The sequence below is a fragment of the Phyllobates terribilis genome, unplaced genomic scaffold, assembly GCF_046119375.1.
Source record: "Phyllobates terribilis strain yellow unplaced genomic scaffold, ASM4611937v1 Scaffold_5__5_contigs__length_657084704, whole genome shotgun sequence".
In the NCBI taxonomy this organism is placed as follows: domain Eukaryota; kingdom Metazoa; phylum Chordata; class Amphibia; order Anura; family Dendrobatidae; genus Phyllobates; species Phyllobates terribilis.
Window position 1 is genome coordinate 273,149,518 of NW_027362765.1, and position 13,019 is coordinate 273,162,536.

Below are 13,019 nucleotides of genomic sequence, written 5' to 3' on the forward strand. Positions count from 1 at the left end.
GCCGATGTTTATACATAACATAGGATACACTGGGGCCGATGTATATACATTACATGGGATACACTGGGGCCGATGTATATACATTACATAGAACACACTGGGGCCGATGTTTATACATAACAGGGGTCTCAAACTCGGCTGGGTATATGGGCCGCACATGGAAAAAATTTGAATTTGGGGGGCCGCATTCTTTGTTCAGTGTGACATTTTTAGTGATACCATTTTTTTTGTATACACCTTTTGAACATTTTTGCCATGTTTATTTTTTTATGGCTTGGGTCGTTATGGATGTCGTGATAATAAACGTGCACTTTTTTGTGTTTACTTTAGTTTACATATAAAACAGCATTTTTAGTGCCCAATATTTTTTCAGGCTTTATTTTATTTTTTATTTTTTTTACAATTTTATTTCCCCCAAATGGCCACATACAGTAATATTGTCTTACAATTAGCATCATATAGTAATAATGGAAAACATCTTGTAGTAATGTTCCCCATCCAAGTCCCCATCTTGTACTAATGTGCCCCATCCAGGTCCCCATCCCGGTCCCCATCCTGTGGCTATGTGCCCCATCCCGGTCCCCATGTTGTGGCTCTGTGCCCCATCCCGGTCCCCATGTTGTGGCTCTGTGCCCCATCCCGGTCCCCATGTTGTGGCTCTGTGCCCCATCCCGGTCCCCATGTTGTGGCTCTGTGCCCCATCCAGGTCCCCATCTTGGGGCTATGTGCCCCATCCAGGTCCCCATCTTGGGGCTATGTGCCCCATCCAGGTCCCCTCTTGGGGCTATGTGCCCCATCCAGGTCCCCATCTTGTGGCTATGTGCCCCATCCAGGTCCCCTCTTGTGGCTATGTGCCCCATCCCGGTCCCCATCCTGTGGCTCTGTGCCCCATCCAGGTCCCCATCTTGGGGCTATGTGCCCCATCCAGGTCCCCATCTTGGGGCTATGTGCCCCATCCAGGTCCCCATCTTGTGGCAATGTTCCCCATCCAGGTCCCCTCTTGTGGCTATGTGCCCCATCCAGGTCCCCATCTTGTGGCTATGTGCCCCATCCAGGTCCCCATCTTGTGGCTATGTGCCCCATCCAGGTCCCCATCTTGTGGCTATGTGCCCCATCCAGGTCCCCATCCTGTGGCTATGTGCCCCATCCAGGTCCCCATGTTGTGGCTATGTGCCCCATCCAGGTCCCCATGTTGTGGCTATGTGCCCCATCCCGGTCCCCATGTTGTGGCTATGTGCCCCATCCCGGTCCCCATGTTGTGGCTATGTGCCCCATCCCGGTCCCCATGTTGTGGCTATGTGCCCCATCCCGGTCCCCATGTTGTGGCTATGTGCCCCATCCCGGTCCCCATGTTGTGGCTCTGTGCCCCCTGTGCTGTTCTTCACACACATAAAATAGAAAAAAAAAAAAGATGATTCTCACCTGTCCTCCGTTCCCTCGGCGGCCTTCCTGCAGATGTGGCCCGCAGGCACCACAGAGTCCGACCCCTTGACGATCCCGACCTGGTCCAGGAGGAGCCGCCGACAGCAGCGCTGCATTGCCGCACAGAGACTGTCTCCCAGCACAGCATTTTCAATGTCAGCCGCCGGCCAATCAGAGGCCAGCAGCTGACATCTGCATATGGCAATGACGTCATACTCGCTGCGCCGACACGCAGATATCAGCTGCTGGCCTCTGATTGGCCGGCGGCTGGCATTGGAAATGCAGTGCTGGGAGACGGTCTCTGTGCGGCAATTCAGCGCTGCTGTCGGCGGCTCCTCCTGGACCAGGTCGGGATCGTCAAGGGGGTCTGTGCCTGCGGGCCGCATAAAGCAGCCTCAGGGGCCGCATGCGGCCCGCGGGCCGCGTGTTTGAGACCCCTGATACATAACATAGGATACACTGGGGCCGATGTATATACATTACATAGAACACACTGGGGCCGATGTTTATACATAACATAGAACACACTGGGGCTGATGTATATACATTACATAGTATACACTGGGGCCGATGTACAGTACAGACCAAAAGTTTGGACACACCTTCTCATTTAAAGATTTCTCTATATTTTCATAACTATGAAAATTGTACATTCACACTGAAGGCATCAAAACTATGAATTAACACATGTGGAATTATATACTTAACAAAAAAGTGTGAAACAACTGAAAATATGTCTTATATTCTAGGTTCTTCAAAGTAGCCACCTTTTGCTTTGATGACTGCTTTGCACACTCTTGGCATTCTCTTGATGAGCTTCAAGAGGTAGTCACCGGAAATGGTTTTCACTTCACTGGTGTGCCCTGTCAGGTTTAATAAGTGGGATTTCTTGCCTTATTAATGGGGTTGGGACCATCACTTGTGTTGTGCAGAAGTCAGGTGGATACACAGCTGATAGTCCTACTGAATAGACTGTTAGAATTTGTATTATGGCAAGAAAAAAGCAGCTAAGTAAAGAAAAATGAGTGGCCATCATTACTTTAAGAAATTAAGGTCAGTCAGAGCGAAAAATTGGGAAAACTTTGAAAGTGTCCCCAAGTGCAGTTGCAAAAACCATCAAGCGCTACAAAGAAACTGGCTCACATGAGGGCCGCCCCAGGAAAGGAAGACCAAGAGTCACCTCTGCTTCTGAGGATAAGTTTATCCGAGTCACCAGCCTCAGAAATCGCAGGTTAACAGCAGCTCAGATTAGAGACCAATTCAATACCACACAGAGTTCTAGCAGCAGACACATCTCTTCAACACCTGTTAAGAGGAGACTTTGTGCAGCTGATCTTCATGGTAAAATAGCTGCTAGGAAACCACTGCTAATGATAGGCAACAAGCAGAAGAGACTTGTTTGAGCTAAAGAACACAAGGAATGGACATTAGACCAGTGGAAATCTGTGCTTTGGTCGGATGAGTCCAAATTTGAGATCTTTGGTTCCAACCACCGTGTCTTTGTGCGACACAGAAAAGGTGAACGGATGGACTCTACATGCCTGGTTTCCACCGTGAAGCATGGAGGAGGAGGTGTGATGGTGTGGGGGTGCTTTGCTGGTGACACTGTTGGGGATATATTCAAAATTGAAGGCATACTGAACCAGCATGGCTACCACAGCATCTTGCAGCGGCATGCTATTCCATCCGGTTTGCGTTTAGTTGGACCATCATTTATTTTTCAACAGAACAATGACCTCAAACACGCCTCCAGGCTGTGTAAGGGCTATTTGACCAAGAAGGAGAGTGATGAGGTGCTACACCAGTTGACCTGGCTTCCACAGTCACCAGACCTGAACCCAATCGAGATGGTTTGGGGTGAGCTGAACCGCAGAGTGAAGGCAAAAGGGCCAACAAGTGCTAAGCATCTCTGGGAACTCCTTCAAGATTGTTGGAAGATCATTTCCGGTGACTACCTCTTGAAGCTCATCAAGAGAATGCCAAGAGTGTGCAAAGCAGTCATCAAAGCAAAAGGTGGCTACTTTGAAGAACCTAGAATATAAGACATATTTTCAGTTGTTTCACACTTTTTTGTTAAGTATATAATTCCACATGTGTTAATTTATAGTTTTGATGCCTTCAGTGTGAATGTACAATTTTCATAGTCATGAAAATATAGAGAAATCTTTAAATGAGAAGGTGTGTCCAAACTTTTGGTCTGTACTGTATATACATTACATAGGATACACTGGGGCCGATGTATATACATTACATAGGATACACTGGGACCGATCTATATACATTACATAGGATACACTGGGACCGATGTATATACATTACATAGGATACACTGGGACCGATGTATATACATTACGTAGGATACACTGGGGCCGATGTATATACATTACATAGGATACACTGGGGCCGATGTATATACATTACGTAGAACACACTGGGGCTGATGTATATACATTACATAGGATACACTGGGGCCGATGTATATACATTACATAGGATACACTGGGACCGATGTATATACATTACATAGGATACACTGGGGCCGATGTATATACATTACATAGAACACACTGGGACCGATGTATATACATTACATAGAACACACTGGGGCTGATGTATATACATTACATAGGATACACTGGGGCTGATGTATATACATTACATAGGATACACTGGGGCTGATGTACATACATTACATGGGATACACTGGGGCCGATGTATATACATTACATAGGATACACTGGGGCCGATGTATATACATTACGTAGAACACACTGGGGCTGATGTATATACATTACATAGGATACACTGGGGCCGATGTATATACATTACATAGGATACACTGGGGCCGATGTATATACATTACATAGGATACACTGGGACCGATGTATATACATTACATAGAACACACTGGGGCTGATGTATATACATTACATAGGATACACTGGGGCCGATGTATATACATTACATAGGATACACTGGGACCGATGTATATACATTACATAGGATACACTGGGACCGATGTATATACATTACATAGAACACACTGGGGCCGATGTTTATACATTACATAGAACACACTGGGGCCGATGTATATACATTACATAGAACACACTGGGGCCGATGTATATACATTACAGAGAATACACTGGGACCGATGTATATACATTACATAGGATACACTGGGGCCGATGTATATACATTACATAGGATACACTGGGGCCGATGTATATACATTACATAGAACACACTGGGGCCGATGTATATACATTACATAGAACACACTGGGGCCGATGTATATACATTACAGAGAATACACTGGGACCGATGTATATACATTACATAGGATACACTGGGGCCGATGTATATACATTACATAGAACACACTGGGGCCGATGTATATACATAACATAGAACACACTGGGGCCGATGTTTATACATTACATAGGATACACTGGGGCTGATGTATATACATTACATAGGATACACTGGGGCCGATGTATATACATTACATAGGATACACTGGGACCGATGTATATACATTACATAGAACACACTGGGACTGATGTATATACATTACATAGAACACACTGGGGCTGATGTATATACATTACATAGGATACACTGGGGCCGATGTATATACATTACATAGGATACACTGGGGCCAATGTATATACATTACATAGAACACACTGGGACTGATGTATATACATTACATAGAACACACTGGGGCTGATGTATATACATTACATAGAATACACTGGTGCCGATGTATATACATTACATAGGATACACTGGGGCCAATGTATATACATTACATAGAACACACTGGGACTGATGTATATACATTACATAGAACACACTGGGGCCGGTGTATATACATTACATAGGATACACTGGGGCTGATGTATATACATTACATAGAACACACTGGGACTGATGTATATACATTACATAGAACACACTGGGGCTGATGTATATACATTACATAGGATACACTGGGGCCGATGTATATACATTACATAGGATACACTGGGACCGATGTATATACATTACATAGAACACACTGGGACTGATGTATATACATTACATAGAACACACTGGGGCTGATGTATATACATTACATAGGATACACTGGGGCCGATGTATATACATTACATAGGATACACTGGGGCCAATGTATATACATTACATAGAACACACTGGGACTGATGTATATACATTACATAGAACACACTGGGGCCGGTGTATATACATTACATAGGATACACTGGGGCTGATGTATATACATTACATAGAACACACTGGGACCGATGTATATACATTACATAGGATACACTGGGGCCGATGTATATACATTACATAGGATACACTGGGGCCGATGTATATACATTACATAGAATACACTGGTGCCGATGTATAGACATTACATAGGATACACTGGGGCTGATGTATATACATTACATAGAACACACTGGGACCGATGTATATACATTACATAGGATACACTGGGGCTGATGTATATACATTACAGAGAATACACTGGGGCCAATGTATATACATTATATACGATACACTGGGGCCGATGTATATACATTACATAGAACACACTGGGGCCGATGTATATACATTACATAGAACACACTGGGGCTGATGTATATACATTGCATAGGATACACTGGGGCCGATGTATATACATTACATAGGATACACTGGGACCGATGTATATACATTACATAGAACACACTGGGACCGATGTATATACATTACATAGAACACACTGGGGCTGATGTATATACATTACATAGAATACACTGGGGCCGATGTATATACATTACATAGGATACACTGGGGCCGATGTATATACATTACATAGGATACACTGGGGCCGATGTATATACATTACATAGAATACACTGGTGCCGATGTATAGACATTACATAGGATACACTGGGGCTGATGTATATACATTACATAGAACACACTGGGACCGATGTATATACATTACATAGGATACACTGGGGCTGATGTATATACATTACAGAGAATACACTGGGGCCAATGTATATACATTATATAGGATACACTGGGGCCGATGTATATACATTACATAGAACACACTGGGGCTGATGTATATACATTACATAGAATACACTGGGGCCGATGTATATACATTACATAGAACACACTGGGGCCGATGTATATACATTACATAGAACACACTGGGGCTGATGTATATACATCACATAGGATACACTGGGACTGTTGTATATACAATACATAGGATACACTGGGGCCGATGTATATACATTACATAGGATACACTGGGACTGTTGTATATACAATACATAGGATACACTGGGGCCGATGTATATACATTACATAGAACACACTGGGGCCGATGTATATACATTACATAGGATACACTGGGGCCGATGTTTATACATAACATAGAACACACTGGGGCTGATGTATATACATTACATAGGATACACTGGGGCCGATGTATATACATTACATAGGATACACTGGGACCGATGTATATACATTACATAGAACACACTGGGGCTGATGTATATACATTACATAGGATACACTGGGGCCGATGTATATACATTACATAGGATACACTGGGGCCGATGTATATACATTACATAGGATACACTGGGACCGATGTATATACATTACATAGGATACACTGGGACCGATGTATATACATTACATAGAACACACTGGGACCGATATATATACATTACATAGAACACACTGGGGCTGATGTATATACATTACATAGAATACACTGGGGCCGATGTATATACATTACATAGGATACACTGGGGCCGATGTATATACATTACATAGAATACACTGGTGCCGATGTATAGACATTACATAGGATACACTGGGGCTGATGTATATACATTACATAGAACACACTGGGACCGATGTATATACATTACATAGGATACACTGGGGCTGATGTATATACATTACAGAGAATACACTGGGGCCAATGTATATACATTATATAGGATGCACTGGGGCCGATGTATATACATTACATAGAACACACTGGGGCTGATGTATATACATTACATAGGATACACTGGGGCTGATGTATATACATTACATAGGATACACTGGGGCTGATGTATATACATTACATAGAATACACTGGGGCCGATGTATATACATTACATAGAACATACTGGGGCCGATGTATATACATTACATAGAACACACTGGGGCTGATGTATATACATTATATAGAACACACTGGGGCCGATGTATATACATTACATAGGATACACTGGGACTGTTGTATATACATTACATAGGATACACTGGGGCCGATGTATATACATTACATAGAACACACTGGGGCCGATGTATATACATTACATAGAATACACTGGGGCCGATGTATATACATTACATAGAACATACTGGGGCCGATGTATATACATTACATAGAACACACTGGGGCTGATGTATATACATTATATAGAACACACTGGGGCCGATGTATATACATTACATAGGATACACTGGGACTGTTGTATATACATTACATAGGATACACTGGGGCCGATGTATATACATTACATAGAACACACTGGGGCCGATGTATATACATTACATAGGATACACTGGGACTGTTGTATATACATTACATAGGATACACTGGGGCCGATGTATATACATTACATAGAACACACTGGGGCCGATGTATGTACATTACATAGGATACACTGGGGCCGATGTATATACATTACATAGTATACACTGGGGCCGATGTATATACATTACATAGGATACACTGGGGCCGATGTATATACATCATATAGGATACACTGGGACCGATGTACATACATTACATAGGATACACTGGGACCGATGTATATACATTACATAAAACACACTGGGGCCGATGTATATACATTACATAGAACAAACTGGGGCCGATGTATATACCTTACATAGAACACACTGGGGCCGATGTACATACATTACATAGGATACACTGGGGCTGATGTATATACATTACATAGGATACACTGGGGCCGATGTATATACATTACATAGGATACACTGGGGCCGATGTATATACATTACATAGAACACACTGGGGCCGATGTATATACATTACATAGAACACACTGGGGCCGATGTACATACATTACATAGAACACACTGCGGCCGATGTATATACATTACATAGAACACACTGGGGCTGATGTATATACATTACATAGGATACACTGGGGCCGATGTATATACATTACATAGGATACACTGGGGCCGATGTATATACATTACATAGGATACACTGGGGCCGATGTACATACATTACATAGAACACACTGCGGCCGATGTATATACATTACATAGAACACACTGGGGCCGATGTATATACATTACATAGAACACACTGGGGCCGATGTATATACATTACATAGGATACACTGGGGCCGATGTATATACATTACATAGGATACACTGGGGCTGATGTATATACATTACATAGAACACACTGGGGCTGATGTATATACATTACATAGGATACACTGGGGCCGATGTATATACATTACATAGGATACACTGGGGCCGATGTAAATACATTACATAGAACACACTGGGGCCGATGTATATACATTACATAGAACACACTGGGGCCGATGTATATACATTACATAGAACACACTGGGGCCGATGTATATACATTACATAGAACACACTGGGTCCGATGTACATACATTACATAGAACACACTGGGGCCAATGTATATACATTACATAGGATACACTGGGGCCGATGTATATACATTACATAGAACACACTGGGGCCGATGTATATACATTACATTGAACACACTGGGGCCGATGTATATACATTACATAGGATACACTGGGGCCGATGTATATACATTACATAGGATACACTGGGGCTGATGCATATACATTACATAGGATACACTGGGGTCGATGTATATACATTACATAGAACACACTGGGGCCGATGTATATACATTACATAGGATACACTGGGGCCGATGTATATACATTACATAGGATACACTGGGGCCGATGCATATACATTACATAGGATACACTGGGGCTGATGTATATACATTACATAGGATACACTGGGGCGGATGTATATACATTACATAGGATACACTGGGGCCGATGTACATACATTACGTAGAACACACTGGGTCCGATGTATATACATTACATAGAACACACTGGGGCCGATGTATATACATTACATAGAACACAACGGGGCCGATGTATATACATTACATAGAATACACTGGGGCTGATGTATATACATTACATAGAACACACTGGGTCCGATGTATATACATTACATAGAACACACTGGGGCCGATGTATATACATTACATAGAACACACTGGGGCCGATGTACATACATTACGTAGAACACACTGGGTCCGATGTATATACATTACATAGAACACACTGGGGCCGATGTATATACATTACATAGAACACACTGGGGCTGATGTATATACATTACATAGAATACACTGGGGCCGATGTATATACATTACATAGAACACACTGGGGCCGATGTATATACATTACATAGAACACACTGGGGCTGATGTATATACATTACATAGGATACACTGGGACTGTTGTATATACAATACATAGGATACACTGGGGCCGATGTATATACATTACATAGAACACACTGGGGCCGATGTATATACATTACATAGGATACACTGGGGCCGATGTATATACATTACATAGTATACACTGGGGCCGATGTATATACATTACATAGGATACACTGGGGCCGATGTATATACATCATATAGGATACACTGGGACCGATGTACATACATTACATAGGATACACTGGGACCGATGTACATACATTACATAAAACACACTGGGGCCGATGTATATACCTTACATAGAACACACTGGGGCCGATGTACATACATTACATAGGATACACTGGGGCTGATGTATATACATTACATAGGATACACTGGGGCCGATGTATATACATTACATAGGATACACTGGGGCCGATGTATATACATTACATAGAACACACTGGGGCCGATGTATATACATTACATAGAACACACTGGGGCCGATGTACATACATTACATAGAACACACTGCGGCCGATGTATATACCTTACATAGAACACACTGGGGCCGATGTATATACATTACATAGAACACACTGGGGCCGATGTATATACATTACATAGGATACACTGGGGCCGATGTATATACATTACATAGAACACACTGGGGCCGATGTATATACATTACATAGAACACACTGGGGCCGATGTATATACATTACATAGAACACACTGGGGCCGATGTATATACATTACATAGGATACACTGGGGCCGATGTATATACATTACATAGGATACACTGGGGCTGATGCATATACATTACATAGGATACACTGGGGTCGATGTATATACATTACATAGAACACACTGGGGCCGATGTATATACATTACATAGGATACACTGGGGCCGATGTATATACATTACATAGGATACACTGGGGCCAATGTATATACATTACATAGGATACACTGGGGCTGATGTATATACATTACATAGAACACACTGGGGCCGATGTACATACATTACATAGGATACACTGGGGCCGATGTATATACATTACATAGGATACACTGGGGCCGATGTATATACATTACATAGGATACACTGGGGCTGATGCATATACATTACATAGGATACACTGGGGTCGATGTATATACATTACATAGGATACACTGGGGCCGATGTATATACATTACATAGGATACACTGGGGCCGATGTATATACATTACATAGGATACACTGGGGCCGATGTATATACATTACATAGGATACACTGGGGCCGATGTATATACATTACATAGGATACACTGGGGCCAATGTATATACATTACATAGGATACACTGGGGCTGATGTATATACATTACATAGAACACACTGGGGCCGATGTACATACATTACATAGGATACACTGGGGCCGATGTATATACATTACATAGGATACACTGGGGCCGATGTATATACATTACGTAGAACACACTGGGTCCGATGTATATACATTACATAGGATACACTGGGGCCGATGTATATACATTACATAGGATACACTGGGGCCGATGTATATACATTACATAGGATACACTGGGGCTGATGTATATACATTACATAGGATATACTGGGGCCGATGTATATACATTACATAGAACACACTGGGGCCGATGTATATACATTACATAGGATACACTGGGGCCGATGTATATACATTACATAGAACACACTGGGGCTGATGTATATACATTACATAGAATACACTGGGGCCGATGTATATACATTACATAGAACACACTGGGGCCGATGTACATACATTACATAGGATACACTGGGGCTGATGTATATACATTACATAGGATACACTGGGGCCGATGTATATACATTACATAGGATACACTGGGGCCGATGTATATACATTACATAGAACACACTGGGACTGATGTATATACATTACATAGAACACACTGGGGCTGATGTATATACATTACATAGGATACACTGGGGCCGATGTATATACATTACATAGGATACACTGGGGCCGATGTATATACATTACATAGGATACACTGGGACCGATGTATATACATTACATAGAACACACTGGGACCGATGTATATACATTACATAGAACACACTGGGGCCGATGTATATACATTACATAGAACACACTGGGGCCGATGTATATACATTACATAGGATACACTGGGGCCGATGTATATACATTACATAGGATACACTGGGGCTGATGCATATACATTACATAGGATACACTGGGGTCGATGTATATACATTACATAGAACACACTGGGGCCGATGTATATACATTACATAGGATACACTGGGGCCGATGTATATACATTACATAGGATACACTGGGGCCAATGTATATACATTACATAGGATACACTGGGGCTGATGTATATACATTACATAGAACACACTGGGGCCGATGTACATACATTACATAGGATACACTGGGGCCGATGTATATACATTACATAGGATACACTGGGGCCGATGTATATACATTACATAGGATACACTGGGGCTGATGCATATACATTACATAGGATACACTGGGGTCGATGTATATACATTACATAGGATACACTGGGGCCGATGTATATACATTACATAGGATACACTGGGGCCGATGTATATACATTACATAGGATACACTGGGGCCGATGTATATACATTACATAGGATACACTGGGGCCGATGTATATACATTACATAGGATACACTGGGGCCAATGTATATACATTACATAGGATACACTGGGGCTGATGTATATACATTACATAGAACACACTGGGGCCGATGTACATACATTACATAGGATACACTGGGGCCGATGTATATACATTACATAGGATACACTGGGGCCGATGTATATACATTACGTAGAACACACTGGGTCCGATGTATATACATTACATAGGATACACTGGGGCCGATGTATATACA